The following is a 15313-nucleotide window of genomic DNA, read 5'->3' as shown; positions in this document are numbered from 1 at the left end:
CCGGACGGAGCAGCCGCTCAGAACGGGGATTTATTCCCACCCCACGCAGCCAGCACTCCGCCAGAGTGCAGTACAGCTCGGGATCAGCTGGGAATATCACACTCCACGGCTTGGCCCAAGAATGCCCAAGTTTCACCATCGATCCTTTCGGCACGATGACCCCACTCACAGAGGGGGAACCGGCCCGCGCCCGGTGCCCCGACCCTGCAACCACTCACCGACAGGCGAGGGCTTGCTCACGGACAGAATCTGCGGGGTCTCCACTCACCCAAGGCCCCCGGGGGGTGAGGGCCCTCAGCCCCGGGCAGCGTCCTCGGGCACGTCCCAGCCCCCGGGAGAGTCCCTGGCCGCAGCCCCGCTGCTCCCCGGAGGCCCGGAGTGGCTCCCAGCACCTCTTGGTTGGGCTCCGGCTGCGCCCCCTTGGCTCGGGCTGGGGTCAGCTCTCATGTGCTGGGGCCAAGTGCCAAAACCGTGAGGTAAACGCCATGATCAGATCTTACCGGCCGAACTCCGATCGTTGTCTTTGGCAAGTCCCTGTCAATGTTGGCTCTTTGCCAGGGCGGGTGCATCTGCCACAACCCACCCATGACCACAGCCGTTACTCAACTGGTTTCCTGGGAGCAGTCGTGCAGCCACCTCTTGCCTCCAGCGTTAAAAGCGAGCGTGACCTCGGGGAGCTTTCGTGCTCGCTGTGGATCGTCATTCCTCAATTATCCTTCTGTCCAACACGGACAGAACAGGTTTCAAGGGGGTGCACCCTACCGTTAACAGGTTTCAGTACTGCACGCCTACTCTGGCTTATTACAATACAAATTACAATAATCATAACTGCAGTCACCTATTAAAATCCAAACATTCCACAACTTTCCCCGACCCATTAGTCCCTGGTACAGCAACAACTGCCTCCCAGCCTTTTACCACTTTCTTCATTTCGTTGGTCTGATCCTGAGGTGGCATCGACACATCTCGGATGTGGATGCAGCCCTATTCCACACACTCCTTCTCCTTTGGTCACACAGCATTGTGTTCCACTGAGCACCACACTCGGCTGTTGCCCTGGGAATGTTGAAACGCAGGGTAGTGCCATTCCAGTCCCCACCCCACGGTGTCATGAGCAGGTAGGAAGGAATAAGTTCATCGCTCAGGTGAATCCCACTGGCATTTTTGCCACCACATGGTCATCCAGGTCCTGGTTGTCACCATGGCCAGCAGGGACACCAGGGCGATCCGCTGTCCCTGTAAGACAACACGGCTGGCCTCAGCTTGGAAACTGGGCTTCAGGGTTAGAAGTCAGGGATTATCCACCGGCACCAATACGGTGGATTTCCCACTCCCATCCAGGGCTTCCCAGGCAAATATGCCTCTGGGTTTCGCCAGGATCATGGGCACAATGCCGAGGGAGGGCAGCCTCACCATTACAGGTTGGCCCACGTATGTCCACAGTGTCCCTTTTATCATCTGGTACAGGGGCGATGCCCATTAATGGTCCCATAGGACAAAACGCTCAAATTTTGGGGTTTCCATGACGCCCCCAGCGGTTCTCGTCAATAAAGACCACCTGTGGTGGCTGTACATCCCAGTTACGGTGTCAGACATCGGCACATCTTTCAATCAAACCACGGGTTCATTCAACTGCATGGTCAGCCTGAGTATGAGACCGTGGATGAACACTCACCTGATGCCCTTCCCTCGAGCCCAGTGCTGCACTGCTGTGGCCATAAAGTGTGGCCCATTGTCACTTCGGATGCACTCAGGAGTGGGTAAAATACTAAACCACTTTCTCTGTGCTTGCCCTGCCTGGTCTCCAGAGGCAGTTCTAACAGCTGTAGCCATGGTCAGTCCACACACCACCTCCACTGCTACCAAGAGAGATCCCTTTCCATGCGATGGCTGCAAAGGACCAGTACAACCACCTCTTCTCTTACGGGAATCATAAAAACCAGGTCCTTACCACCCAAAGCGGGCACCCACGAACAGGCGGCTGCCTGTATTGCTGTTACCACTGAGGGTACCCTCGGGATGGAGCTGTCAGGGACGGGCTATTACCGGTCAGTTTGCTATAACCGTTAATTTAACACCACCATCCATCAGGCTTACGGACTGGCTGGACTGGAGCGTTACGGGGTGAATGGGTGCAGCTTATGGTCTGTCTCTTCTCCAGGTCGCCAGTCCCTTTGGTGATGCCCTGCTTGGCTGCGGCTGGCAGCGGGCCCTGAGCCGTGCCGGGCACGTTCGATTGCGGCAGCGCAGGAGCGAGCTGCAGGGGCCTGATCCACCCCCAGCTCCCGAAACCCCAATGCTGAGAAAAAATGTGGATTAGAAGGAGAAATGTTAATGCCACGTGTGGAGGAAAAGGAGAAAAAGGAAAAGAAACATCTGCCTGGATGTTGGGGGGTGACAAACAAGAGGATGGGCAGTTGCGAGTCCCTTCTTCCCCTCCCCCGTGTGACCCCGGTCCAAAGGGGAAGAGAGGCAGGAAAACCCAGACAGAGCAGAAAGGACAGAGAAGAAATGGGGAGTTCGGGACTGTTTCAAGCGGCACTAGAGGGCACTCAGCACACACACCTCCCCCGCCACACACACAGGTGCCGCTGGGCCAGGCTGTCGGGGTGGATGCTGCGGCATCTTTGTTTCTCCCATCCCTGCACCCCCAAAATCTGGTTATATTCCCACCTGCACCCCCAAGTCCAGTTAAATCCCCCACCCTGCACCCCTAAATATGGTTAATTCCACAACTTGCACCCCCAAACCAGGGTGTATCTCTCATCCTGCACCCCCACATCCATGGGTGCCTTGGTGCTGGGGGACCACCCAGGCAGGGTGAGACACAAAAGATGACGCGGAGGCCACGGCCTCGCAGGACGCAGCGTTTATTGTTGGCAGGGGAAACTGAGGCACGGGGACGTGGACAGACCTGTGTCCCACCCCCTGCCACCCCAGCCCGGGGGATGCACCCGTGCCTCAGCAGGCAGGGCCACTGCCCCCCTTGGGTTAAATAGCTTAAAAAACAACCAACCAAACCAAAACAAGCCCAAACAAAAAAAAAAAAAAAAAAAAAAAGGGAGATTTTAAGGGAAATAAAAGGGTGAGAAGCCCCAGAGCTCAGTGGGGACCAAGGCCGGGGCTCCCAGGAGCCTCGCAGGGGAAACTGAGGCACACGGCGGTGTCACGGCCAGCACCCCACGGGATGCGGCACCACACCTTCCCTGAGAGCTTGTTTAGTGTTAAACTGGGGAGACCGGAGGCTGCTGGCTGGACCTCCTCAGAATTAGCCCTTGGGGTGGGGTCTGCCCCACAGTCAAGGGGAAACTGAGGCACGGGGTGGGAGGAAAAGTCAGTCCTTCATCCCTGCAAATGGGACCCTACTTTGCTGTCAGCAGGGGAAACTGAGGCACGGACTCATCCTCCACCTCTCCAAGGTGCCCCAAACCAGCTCCCAACTGGAGAAACTGAGGCACGGACCCACTGGTGCTCCCCCCCCAAAACCCCAGCCCTGCTCAGCAGGGGAAACCAAGTCACGGATCCACCTCCCCCTCACCTCCCCGCCCCCTCCCCCAACAACTCCAGCAGCCCCACTTCTCCCAGTCGCGCCTTGGAGTGCTCCCCCCAGCCCCGGCTGGTTTTGGGGCTCGGGTGGGGGTGACCCCTCGCCGCGGAGGGCGGGGCCGGCGGCTGCCACTCGCCGTAACGCCCCCGCCCGCCCCCCGAACACCCCCGGCCCGGCCGCGTTGGGCGGGGGCAGGTTCGGGCCGCGGAGGCGAGCGGAGAGGCGGGGCGGGGGCCGCAGAAGGGGCGGTGCCGGCGGCGGGGGCGGTGGTCGCGGCAGAGGGTCTGGGCAGGGCGGGGCAGAGCCCGCACCGGGCGCTCGGGGGCGGCTTCTTCGCCCCGCGACGGCCCGCGGCCACCTCCGCGCGTGCCAGGCGCCGCCGGAGGGCACCGGCGGGACCGGGGTGGGGCGGGGGGGGCTGGTGGTTGCCCCCCCAGGCGCGGTTTCTCCTCCCACATGAGCGGGGGGCAAGTGCCAAACGGGCTACTGAGCCCTGCGATCAGGCTTTTGCAGCCGAGGCCGGTTGGTGGGGGGTTGGCCGCGCTGGGATGACCTGATCTCCGCCACACTTTGGCAACCCCTGGACACTGCCGGGGCTTTTCAGGGCAGGGCCACGAGCCACAGCGGGGGATCGGTGAAACCCCCCACTCGATCGCTCTTCCCTTCCGACCAAAGCTCCGGTCATACCGCCGTGTGGGGGGCTGCTCCAGGCGCAGTGATTTGCCACAGGAGAGTAAAATCATTTTGGACGTTGATACAACGGGGAGGAGTCGGTGCAGCTCGGCAGTCAGGAGCGCTGACCAGGATGATGCTGGACTCCCAGTTCATGGGGAGCGTGTGAGCAACCACGCTCAGCTCAGTGTGGGCACTTGCATCATTTAAAGGTCAGGCTCGCTGAAACACTTCCCTGAACCGAAGCCGCACTGGGTTGTGCCCTAAAAACCCCCGGGACCGCCCAGCTGCACCAACCCCAGGCTTCTCCACCGGCACGCCGTTCCTTGCAGGCTGGCCCGCTCCTGCCAGCGCAAGCCCCGATCCCTGCTGGCTCCTCGGGACGAAGCGGGTCACCCCGCTGCCGCCAGCAGCACCTGCCCCAGCAGCGGGGCCGTGTGCCCAAACCTGGTGTTTCCCTGGCCATGGAAGTGCAGCTGGAGTGAGGGCCGAGGGCCAGCGGGGACTGCCAGCGCTCACGACACCCCTCTCGTCCGAAGGGTCTTTGCTGGAGCAGTGCTGAGGGACAGGCTCTACTTAGACCATGCACAAGGTGTATTTATTTTTAATCAACTTCCTTGCTGACAGGTGCACACTTCAGTGAGAAAAGTTCATTAAACAGCTTTCTGTACCACGGAAGTCTAACCATGCAAAAGAAAGATTATTCTGTTTTTCCCGGAAGAAAACATAAACTCCGAAAACAAGTCTCAGCACTGAAAGCAAATTATTAATTTAATAGCACTGTAAAACCAGATCACAAAACCACACATGCAAGACATACGATTAGGATGTCTAACTTGGAGCCTCTTTCCCTTGAGAATCAAGACAAAACCAATTTCACAAGAATGGATGGGTTATTTCTGTTACAGCAGCAGTATTTGGACAAGGCAGGTGTTACCATTCTTACAGCTACAAAAGCAGTGCCCTTCAGGCTTGACAGCTCCCCACTACTGTTAAGGCCAGAGGACAAGTTCATAGAAACCTCTAAATTGGGCATTACAAGAATTAAAAACCCTCAGATGTGTGATTTTCCCCCTATGCCTATGCAGAAGAATCAAAGCCCAGACAACGACCATCAGAAACAGCAACCGCATTAAACAAGACTTCGTGAGGAATTTGTGAAGTAAAATTTTTCATCTTTTTTTTTTTTCTGTTTTCTTTTGGCAGTATACAGAGAGCCAAACCAAACCAAACCCCAACAGACTTATTTTGAGACCTGACTCTAAGATCTTAAAGTAAAATCAATTATTTTTTCCATTCTCTTTTTTTTTCTTCTTTATTTTAATTTTGCAAGCAAAGGCCTGTAACGTTACACGAACAATCCCTTTTCGATGTGACATCACGTGGCTATGTACTTCCCAGACTAATGCTCAGGAGCAACCACAGCTCAAACATCACACTGGGGTTTTGTTGGGTTGGTTTGTTTTCAAAAACATTTTATATTCCTCTCCGGTAAGAAAACAACAACAACTTGCCTGGGGTCCTGTGATCAAAACCCCCAAAATTCTGCCAGTGACACAGGGCTCGGAGACAGGTATTCATCTGATGGCTGTTCCTGTCTCTTCCCTCGTCACTCCCTGCAACTGGAAGGAAAGGAGAACACTACTTGTGTTCCTGATCCCTTCACCACTCCTCCCAAGACCCTGAAGCCTCTCTTGATTGCCCTTGGACTTCTGGTTACAACTTCATCGCTGCCTACCTGGAAAATCAATCCCGGATAATGTACAGGGTACTAACGGATAGGCACACCCTAGGCCATCCCCCCTGCCCCCAAATACTTATAGTCACGCGAATTGGTGGGGTGAATTTCTGTTAGGCCATGAGGCTGAATTTAAAGCAATCACTTAGACGTAAAATACAACTGTAACAGGCAGAAAATGTTCACCTCACTCTACAATGTTCCAGTAATTTAACCTTTGAAGGACAAGGAAGAGATAAATCACCATTGTTCCACCAAGTGAAAATCCAATGACCTATTTTCTGATGATACAAGGTAAGCACCAGACTGCAGTACTGTAATTCTTAAAGTTATCTTTTCAGGGAAACAGTCAGTATTTCTCCGCCCTCACTGAAGAGGGTATTTCAAGCAAGAGTTCATGCAGACAGCTGCAGTGCACAACCATCTGCATCAACAACTCAGCAGCCTTTTGCCACCTTACCCACTGTTTTCTATCACCTAAAACTGTTAGCTGTCCCGCCCTTTTCACCAGCAGGGCGGGACTGCAACATTTCCTGACTGCAACAGATCCAAGATGTTCACAAAACGTACCTCCTCAGGGGACACCACATGGGTGACTCTGACAGGAAAAGGATCTCCTGGAACAGGTAGCGGTGGCAACAGGTACGAAGGCAAACCAGGAACGTCTGCTTCGAGTAGCTCCTAGACCAAGAGAGGTTTTGGTCAGGCATCATGTTTAGTAACAAAATGGAAACTAGCTTTGGTATGATTCCTGGCACAAAGGAGTTATCTGAGAATGTAACCAGCATGTCTTTGATGAAAAAGATATTAATCAACATTTCCAACAAAAACTTAAGCTAAAAGATAACAGAAGAGAACTAGTTAACTAACACTTTTAAAATAGAAAGCATCTATCTTTGAAATGGTCCTAACACACTGACTTGCTAACTTGGCTGCTGTTAATTCAAAAGTGCACTGAATATGGCATTCCCTTTAAAGAAAGAAAATATTTAGAAAGAAAAACGAAGATAACAGCAATTTATTGGCACGGATTAACCCGAATGCCGTGCCCAAGGCTACTGCAGTTTGCCAGAGCAAGCTATCCCTTACGAGAAAGGCAAAGGATAATTTGACTCCTTAGCCGCCAGCATCATCCCACGTTCAAAACAGATCACAGACTTTGCAGGGTACAGATACCCATTGTCTGGGCAGCACAGCACGCTCCGGTCTGTCGTCTTCTAGACCCTCATATTGTACAGGTTCAGCTCTATGTGCCGTGCGCTCACTTGGCTCAGGACAAAATCAACCTTGGCACATTCCATTATGCCTTTAAAGTAAGGATGGATAGCACATAGCTCAGCTGGACCATAGTTCCGGGGTACAGCTCCTGTCCTCTCTCGTACTTTAATGTCATACGTAACAAAAGGCACAATTTCTCTGAAATAATTTATTTTTCACACATCTACTTCCGCCCAAAACAAAAAGTGGAAGCAATCAGATACCGATAACTGCAAAATAAAACAGCTTAAAAAACCCAACAAACCCATCTTGATAAATACCGGTAAAGAAAGGACATCTAACTAGATCACAGACACACACAAAGTGCCAGATTTCTGCCAAACCACCAGGAATATTGTGACGGGCCACCTGACTGCACCTGGCTCTGAAGATTCCTCTGAAATTCCTGCTTGTTCCCAACAGAGCACTGCACATCGCCCAGCCGGGCACCTTGGTCACCTCTCGTGCGCGTCTTTGAAAGAAAAACTGCCCTCGCAGCTCTGCTGTTGTGTTACCAGCCCTTCCTCGCTGCCAGCAGGGTGCTTACTGCCAGATCTGCCACACCGGGGCGTGGACAGCCCAGTTGCAAACACTGACCCTAAAAAGGTGTCCTGCCAAGACCTCTCAAGGAGCTACCCATTTCAAACAGCTGTCCCTCTGCCTTTCCGCCTTTGTGCCTGTTCTTGAAACACCAGAAAAGGCCTCACATTCCTTAATGCATCTTTGAAGCCACAGCCAAAACCCTGAATGTTTAATAGATAATTCACACATCACCTAACACTGCACACTTAATAAGGCAACACAGGAGCACTTTTCAGCAGGAAAAGGAATTCAATCCAAAGAAAGCAAAGGGCAGGCTGCAGGGCAGCGTGTCACCTCGTACCTCCTTCACCACACGCAAAGCTTTGGCCATGAGCAGCCTACATGAGCCCAGCCAGTAGGCTGAGGCATTAAAGACGTCTTTAGGGTGAGGAAGATCGAAGTGACAGTCTGGCAAGTCTCAGATTCTGTACTTCCCTGACACGGACAGGGTACCGTAGACTTCCCTCTCCTGTTGACAAAAGGAAAGCAGAAAGGGCTTTCTACCCAGGTGTTTGCAGAACACCTTTCCACTGGACTTGTTGCGAACATCAGCCACAGAACAGGTCTTCTTGGTGTCACAGATGGCGGGACCCACGACCCACACAGCTGGCCTTCAGCATACGGCCACAGTCACGTGACAGCCCCGTCCTTCATCCAGGCCTGGCCTGATAAATTTCTAACAAGGAAACGACAGCTCAGGGGATTGGGCAGGTCTTTCAGTCGTACAGATCACGGGTTCCAGAGGGAATTAACTGCCTGTGTAAAAGTGGGGAACAGGGACAGGAGGAATAAGCCTTCCTGCAAGCCGCAGGGCCCAACCACCTCGCAGTCCCAGTGCTGGGATCTGCAACGCTGCCGGCAGTGCTGCAACACCAACTGCAGCATCTGCTCTCCTACCGTGGAAGCCCACGTGGAATCAGAGGAGAAGGAACCAGCCCTTCGCACGCTGCTGCTTCTGCCTAAAGGGTTCTCCCTCTGCCTGAGGAGACGCTGGTCCCTCCTAGAACGGCTGGTGGCTGAACAGCTCCTGGTGAGGCTGGAAGCGCTCAGACGACTACAAGTCAGTCCCATCACAAACGGCTGTGCGTCAAGTCTGTTCAGCACGGCCTTGGCTGTCATTCAGAAGGCAGGGGCTCACTGAATGAACGTGCTCAGGGTGTCAACAGCAGTTTGAAGTGCAGCTCTCCTCCGACCCGAGCTGACAGACTGTTCCAAAAGCCAGCATTGCCATTTCCAGGGGCAGATTACAAGGGACCAGGCTGGCCAAGGGCTCGCTCAGATCATGAGCTTAAAACCTGCAGGCCTCAAGTACCTCCCTACGGAGGGGCTGACAAGCAGCGCGGTTAAATACAAAAACAGGCCGTAGGAGGAACTGGGGACTTATTTTGGCTCAGACGCTTGGAAAGGGTTTGTCGTCAACTGCTGTAGAAAAAGTAATTCTAGAAATGACGGTTAGTTAAACCTCAGCTCAGAACAAAGAGATTAAAAACTCGTCTGTCAAATGAAGCAAGGTCACAGTCCCCCAGGCCTGAATCTAGGAGCACAAGGCAGCACCTGTACCTACGCGTATGCACACGAAGACACGTTCACGTGCACACATTCACCCAGAACAAGACTCGCTGCCGTGAGCTCACCACGCCTGGGGTTCTGGGGTGCTCTCCAACACCCTACTGCCTGCCAGGGAATCTCCTGGCTAATGACTAAGCTGGGATGGTGCTATGGTAACAAAGACCAGCTCCTGAACTCGCCTGTCAGCTCAGCAGAAGCGCATCTCGCAGACAGGAACACACTCTGAAGCAAGACACCGGTGTAGCGGGCTCTGCATAAGCAGCTCATTACCACTGTTAACAGCACGACAACACTCCCAGAACAGACCACAGTCCTTACCAGGTTACTTACCCGAAAACACGCATGTGAAGCAAGGAAGTAAAGTTACTATAAAATAATAACATGGGTAATGGCTGTACTTTACATAGTAACGGTATCCTTCAGCCAACGCAGCGTAGCAGCTGGCTTGTGAGGATGGAGGGCTGCTGAGCCTTTCTGCAGCTAAACCCAGAGCTGATCGCGGCTGAACGTTCTCAGAGCTGCAGGCTTCCCCCTTCTGCTGTTCCCGAGGCTCGGCTCCCGGAGCCAGCTCGAGCTCTGGACGCCTTGCTCCTTTTCTGGTCCACAAATTAACACCTCCAACACTTATTTTCTTACACATTCTTCTGAACCGCTTATTTCTGGATCGGGTCTGCTTAATGCTACATGCCTTGCGGAGAGCATTCCGGGCTTTCCGAACGCTCCTTGCTTACAACCGCCTTATGCAGCTTGGTGGCTGTTTTCCAAATTTCATTTTTGTTCTAAGGGTACAATCCCATTTCAAGACAGTTTGCAGAAAGTCGCGTGTCACGTGCTGACTTTACCAAAACGCAACAAGAGACTGATTCACCATTGGGGTTTCACCGTTACTCAGTTCTAACGCACGCTGAGAGATTCTTCTAACTGCATCACTGCCATGCACACCACGATTACATCAGCAGTGACAGCAGCGTCCTCTGAAGGGGAAAACGATCCTCTGAAGCAGAGACGAGCAACTGAGCAGTCTTTTTAATGTCAGAGGGACAGCAGCAAGAGACACACCTACACACACAAAAAAGCTCACCAGCTCTGTTATGTCCTGACCCTCTTCAGCAACACAGAACTTCTGACGTGCCATGAAGGAAGAAAGCGACGTTCCACCAAAACACAGGCTGATGGACAATTTGCCCCACGGGTTATCTGGTAATTCCTACTTAGACAGGACAAAATAAGATTAGAACAGGCACAGTGTGACTGAGGTTTTAGAAACAGCGACCCAGAAGTTCCAACCTGTCAGTCCTACGCGCGCCCCACTCATTCGCCAACAGGACGAAACCCCCAAGGATGGTCGTTAACGTCAGGTAACGACACAAATGGGAACGTGCCCGTCCCTGGAACGGCAGCCCCGACCACTCGGTCCAACACCGAAACACCATCCCACGTTCGCTCACTCAGCGATAAACCCTTCTCTTCCACAATATACCATTAGAAATTAAATTATCTGAAATTGCAGGTTTTCAGACAATACAGATTATCTGTTTCCCTGTAGTGTCATACATTAATTTAAGCATGTCCATACTCGATTATGCCCAATTTTAATAACTTAAAATTGAATTTACAAGAATTTATGCTGTGGTAGGTAGGATGCTTGTCAGAACGACAACACAGAATACAAACAGCACCAAAAAGCATTTTTGACCTCTAAAGGACGCATTTCGGGCCTGAAAATTATAACAAAGGTAAAGTCACGGGAGAAAACTTTAGTTTGGGATTTTGATCTTTCTACGCAACACATTTACTGCTGTACTCCTTCACCTATTATTCCTGATGCAAGTTAAAAGGAAATTAAAGCAAGATAACAGAAAATAAGCCTCATTCCACACCCGTGAATACATTAAGCTACCTGAACATGGATTTCAACCTCCTCATGTGTAAGTAGTTCTTGAAGGCAATCCACTGCACCTTGCTGCCAAAAACTGCCGATCTGTTGGGTGAAAGCAAGAAATTGCCACACGTTAAGACGCTGACACTAAGCCCCACACCATCCTCAACACAGGGGCATGAAAATAGGTGACTACCATTGAAAAACTTGGTTGAAAACACCCATCACTGCTTTGATTTGTCTACAACAGTTTAAACGTTACCTGCTCTTTGGGACACTAAAACTTTCCGTGTGACAAAGCCCACCAGCCAGTTCAGACGTTGAAGTGGCTTAGAAAGAGACGCTGCTTGCCAAGGCTGACCTTTACCCCAGGCCTAACAAGGTCTGTGTGCACAATCACCCAAAGCAGAACCCAAAGACACAGAATTACACTCGGAGATAACAGACAACAGGAAACACAGGACACTTTAAAGACTTCTGTGTTTCCCTGCAATATCTGTCTGCGTCCCAACCCCCAGGCCAATAAGCCTGTCTGTCTGAATCTATCAGTTGAACTGCTCCCAGCAATAAAAAGGTTTTCTTTAAGAACAAGTTCAAAAGTGAGCCAGTCGTTTCAGTAATTCACCTTTACTAAATGCACCATTCAAATGGGACTAAGGTGTGATGACACCCGAGAACGTTGTTTACGTACCAATTACCGACTAACAAAACCCCTAAACCACTCACTCCCATGAGTTGAGCAGCGGTAACAGAGGGTTTCCCTCACAGCTACCTGCAGAATGACAGAAACTTTTGCAGGACTTGAAGACTGACAATTTTCTGGCTATTTTGCATTAAGAAATCCAGGCCCCCCTTCTTCTTGCTGCTACTGCAAAACAAACTACCACTCCTGAGTATCATCCTGCCAACTACCGCAGCGTCCCCTCTCACAAAGTTTTAATTCCAAGCACAGCTGCTTCTGAAGCATGGTCACTTCATAAAGTAATCCAGTGGCTCCTGGTAAAAGCCTGCCTTGCTGAAACCATCCTCCAGCTGTTCTCCCCATCCTCGCAGGCAAGAAAACACGCCAGCAACTAGCCTCAACCTTGGTGGGACTCAACAGCGTACCAGTTTGAGTAACTATCAGCTAAAACCTCTTCCAAGTCACCGTTGCTCACTGGTACTGTCTTGTGCAGCTCACAGGGTATGCAAAACGCAGGAACACCAGCATACAGTGTGGCTGGATACAGAAAACACGGAATAACCCTCTCCATGTAACCATGGTCTATGTACTGTACCTATAGGAAAAGAAAAGCTTTCCTGAAATAATTCAGTCAAGTTTACTCAGAGAACGCGTTCATTGACAGCATTCACTTCTCTGGGGGAAAAAATAACGGTCTGCTGAGAGCAGGTGATGTGATGAGGTGGAAATGAAGGAAAGGATTAAAAAACTGCTATGGCAGGTCAGAAGTTCACTTTCCAAACTTGTCTTGCAAGAGACCCCACGTGTTGTGCAATAACCCCAGCGACAAACCCCAACGCGTTTCCGTCTTCAGACCCCAACACCAAACCCCAACGCGTTTGCGTCTTCTGACCTCAAGACTTAACACCAATGCCAAACCCCAACGCGAAAATCCAACGCATTTGCATATTCTGACCCCAACGCCAAACCCCAACGCATTTGCGTCTTCTGACCCCAACGCCAAACCTCAGCGCCAAACTCCAATGCCAATCCCCAACGCGTTTTCGTCTTCTGACCCCAAAGCCCAACCTCAGCGCCAAACCCCAGCGCCAAACCCCAACGCCAAACCCCAAAGCCAAACTCCAACACGTTAGCGTCTTCCTACCCCAATGCCAAACACCAAAGCGAAATGCCAAAGCGGTTGCTTCTTCTGACCACAACACCAAACCCCAACGCCAAAGCCCAACGCGTTTGCATCTTCTGACCCCAACGCCAAACACCAACGCGTATGCGCCTTCTGACCCCAACGGCAAACCCCAGTGCGTTTGCGTCTTCTGACCCCAAAGGCCAAACCCTCAACGCCAAACCCCAACGCGTTTGCATCTTCTGACCGCAACGCCAAACCCCAATGCCAAACCCCAACGCGAAACCACAACACGTTTGCGTCTTCTGACCCCCACGCCAAACCCCAACGCGTATGCGCCTTCTGATCAAAACGCCAAACGCCAACGCGTTTGCGTCTTCTGACCTCAACGCCAATCCCCAACACCAAAGCACAATGCGTTTGCGTCTTCTGACCCCAACGCCAAACCCCAATGCCAAACCCGAACGCGTTTGCGTCTTCTGACCCCAATGTCAAACACCAATGCGTTTGCGTCTTCTGACCCCAACTTCAAAACACAACGCTTTTGCATCTTCTGACCCCAACGCCAAACCCCAATGGCAAACCCAAATGTGTTTGAGTATTCTGACCCCAACCCCAAACCCCAACAATAAAACCCCAACGCGTTTGCTTCTTCTGACCCCAACGCCAAACCCCAACACCAAACCCCAACGTGTTTGCGTCTTCTGACCCCAACGCCAAACCCCAACGACAAACCCCAACTCGTTTACGTCTTCTGACCCCAACGCCAAACCCCAATGCGTTTACATCTTCTGACCCCAACGCCATACCCCAACGCTTTTACGTCTTCTGACCCCAACGCCAAACCCCAGCGACAAACCCCAAAGCCAAACACCAACGCGTTTCCGTCTTCAGACGCAAACACCAAACCCCAACGCGTTTGCGTCTTCTGACCCCAACGCTAAACCCCAACGCGTTTGCGTCTTCTAACCCCAATGCCAAACCCCCAAGCCAAAGCCCAACGCCAAACCCCAATGCGTTTGCATCTTCTGACCCCAAAGCCAAACCCCAACGCCAAACCCCAACGCGTTTGCATCTTCTGACACCAACGCCAAACCCCAACGCGTATGCGCCTTCTTATCAAAACGCCAAACCCCAACGCGTTTGCGTCTTCTGACCCCAAAGCCAAACCCCAACGCCAAACCCCAACGCGTTTGCGTCTTTTGACCCCAACGCCAAACCCCAACGCCAAACCCCAACGCGTTTGCGTCTTCTGACCCCAACGCCAAACCCCAACACCAAACCCCAACGCGTTTGCGTCTTCTGACCCCAACGCCAAACCTCAACGCGTTTGCGTCTTCAGACCCCAACGCCAAAACCCAACGCCAAACCCCAAAGCGTTTACATCTTCTCACCCGAACGCCAAACCCTAACGCCAAACCCCAAAGCGTTTGCGTCTTCTGACCCCAAAGGTAAACCCCAACGGGTTTGCCTTTTCTGACCCGAACGATAAAGCCCAGCGCCAGAACCCAACGACAAACCCCAACGCGTTTGCGTCTTCTGACCCCAATGCCAAACCCCAACGCCAAACCCCGACGCCAAACACCAAAGCGGTTGCGTCTTCTGACCCGAATACAAAACCCCAACTTTTTCCATCTTCTGACCCCAACGCCAAACCCCAACGTAAAACCACAATGTCTTTGCGTATTCTGACCCCAACGTCAAACCCCAATGCCAAACCCCAAAGCGTTTGCTTCTTCTCACCCCAACGCCAAACCCTAACTCCAAAACCCAAATCGTTTCCTTTTTCTGACCCCAACGTCAAACCCCAGCGCCAGAACCCAACGACAAACCCCAACGCATTTGCGTCTTCTGACCCCAACGCCAAACCCAACGCGTTTGCGTCTTCTGAACCCAACGCCACACCCCAACGCCAAACCCCAAAGCCAAACCGCAACAAGTTTGCGTCTTCTGACCCCAACGCCAAACCTCAGCGCCAAACCCCAACGCCAAACACCGACGCGTTTACGTCTTCTGACCCCAACGCCAAAACCCAGCGACAAACCCCAGCGCCAAACCACAACGCCAAACCCCAAAGCCAAACCCCAACGCCTTTGCGTCTTCTGACCCCAACGCCAAACCACAACGCTTCTGCATCTTCTGAACCCAACGCCAAACCCCAACGCGTTTGAGTCTTCTGAACCCAACGCAAAACACCAACGCGTTTGAGTCTTCTGACCCCAACGCCAAACACCAACGCCAAACCCCAACGACTTCGCGTCTTC

The sequence above is a fragment of the Leptosomus discolor genome, unplaced genomic scaffold (genome assembly GCF_034619465.1).
Source record: "Leptosomus discolor isolate bLepDis1 unplaced genomic scaffold, bLepDis1.hap2 HAP2_SCAFFOLD_28, whole genome shotgun sequence".
NCBI lineage: Eukaryota > Metazoa > Chordata > Aves > Leptosomiformes > Leptosomidae > Leptosomus > Leptosomus discolor.
The sequence above is the reverse complement of the archived record's forward strand: the minus strand, read 5'-3'. Positions refer to the sequence as shown.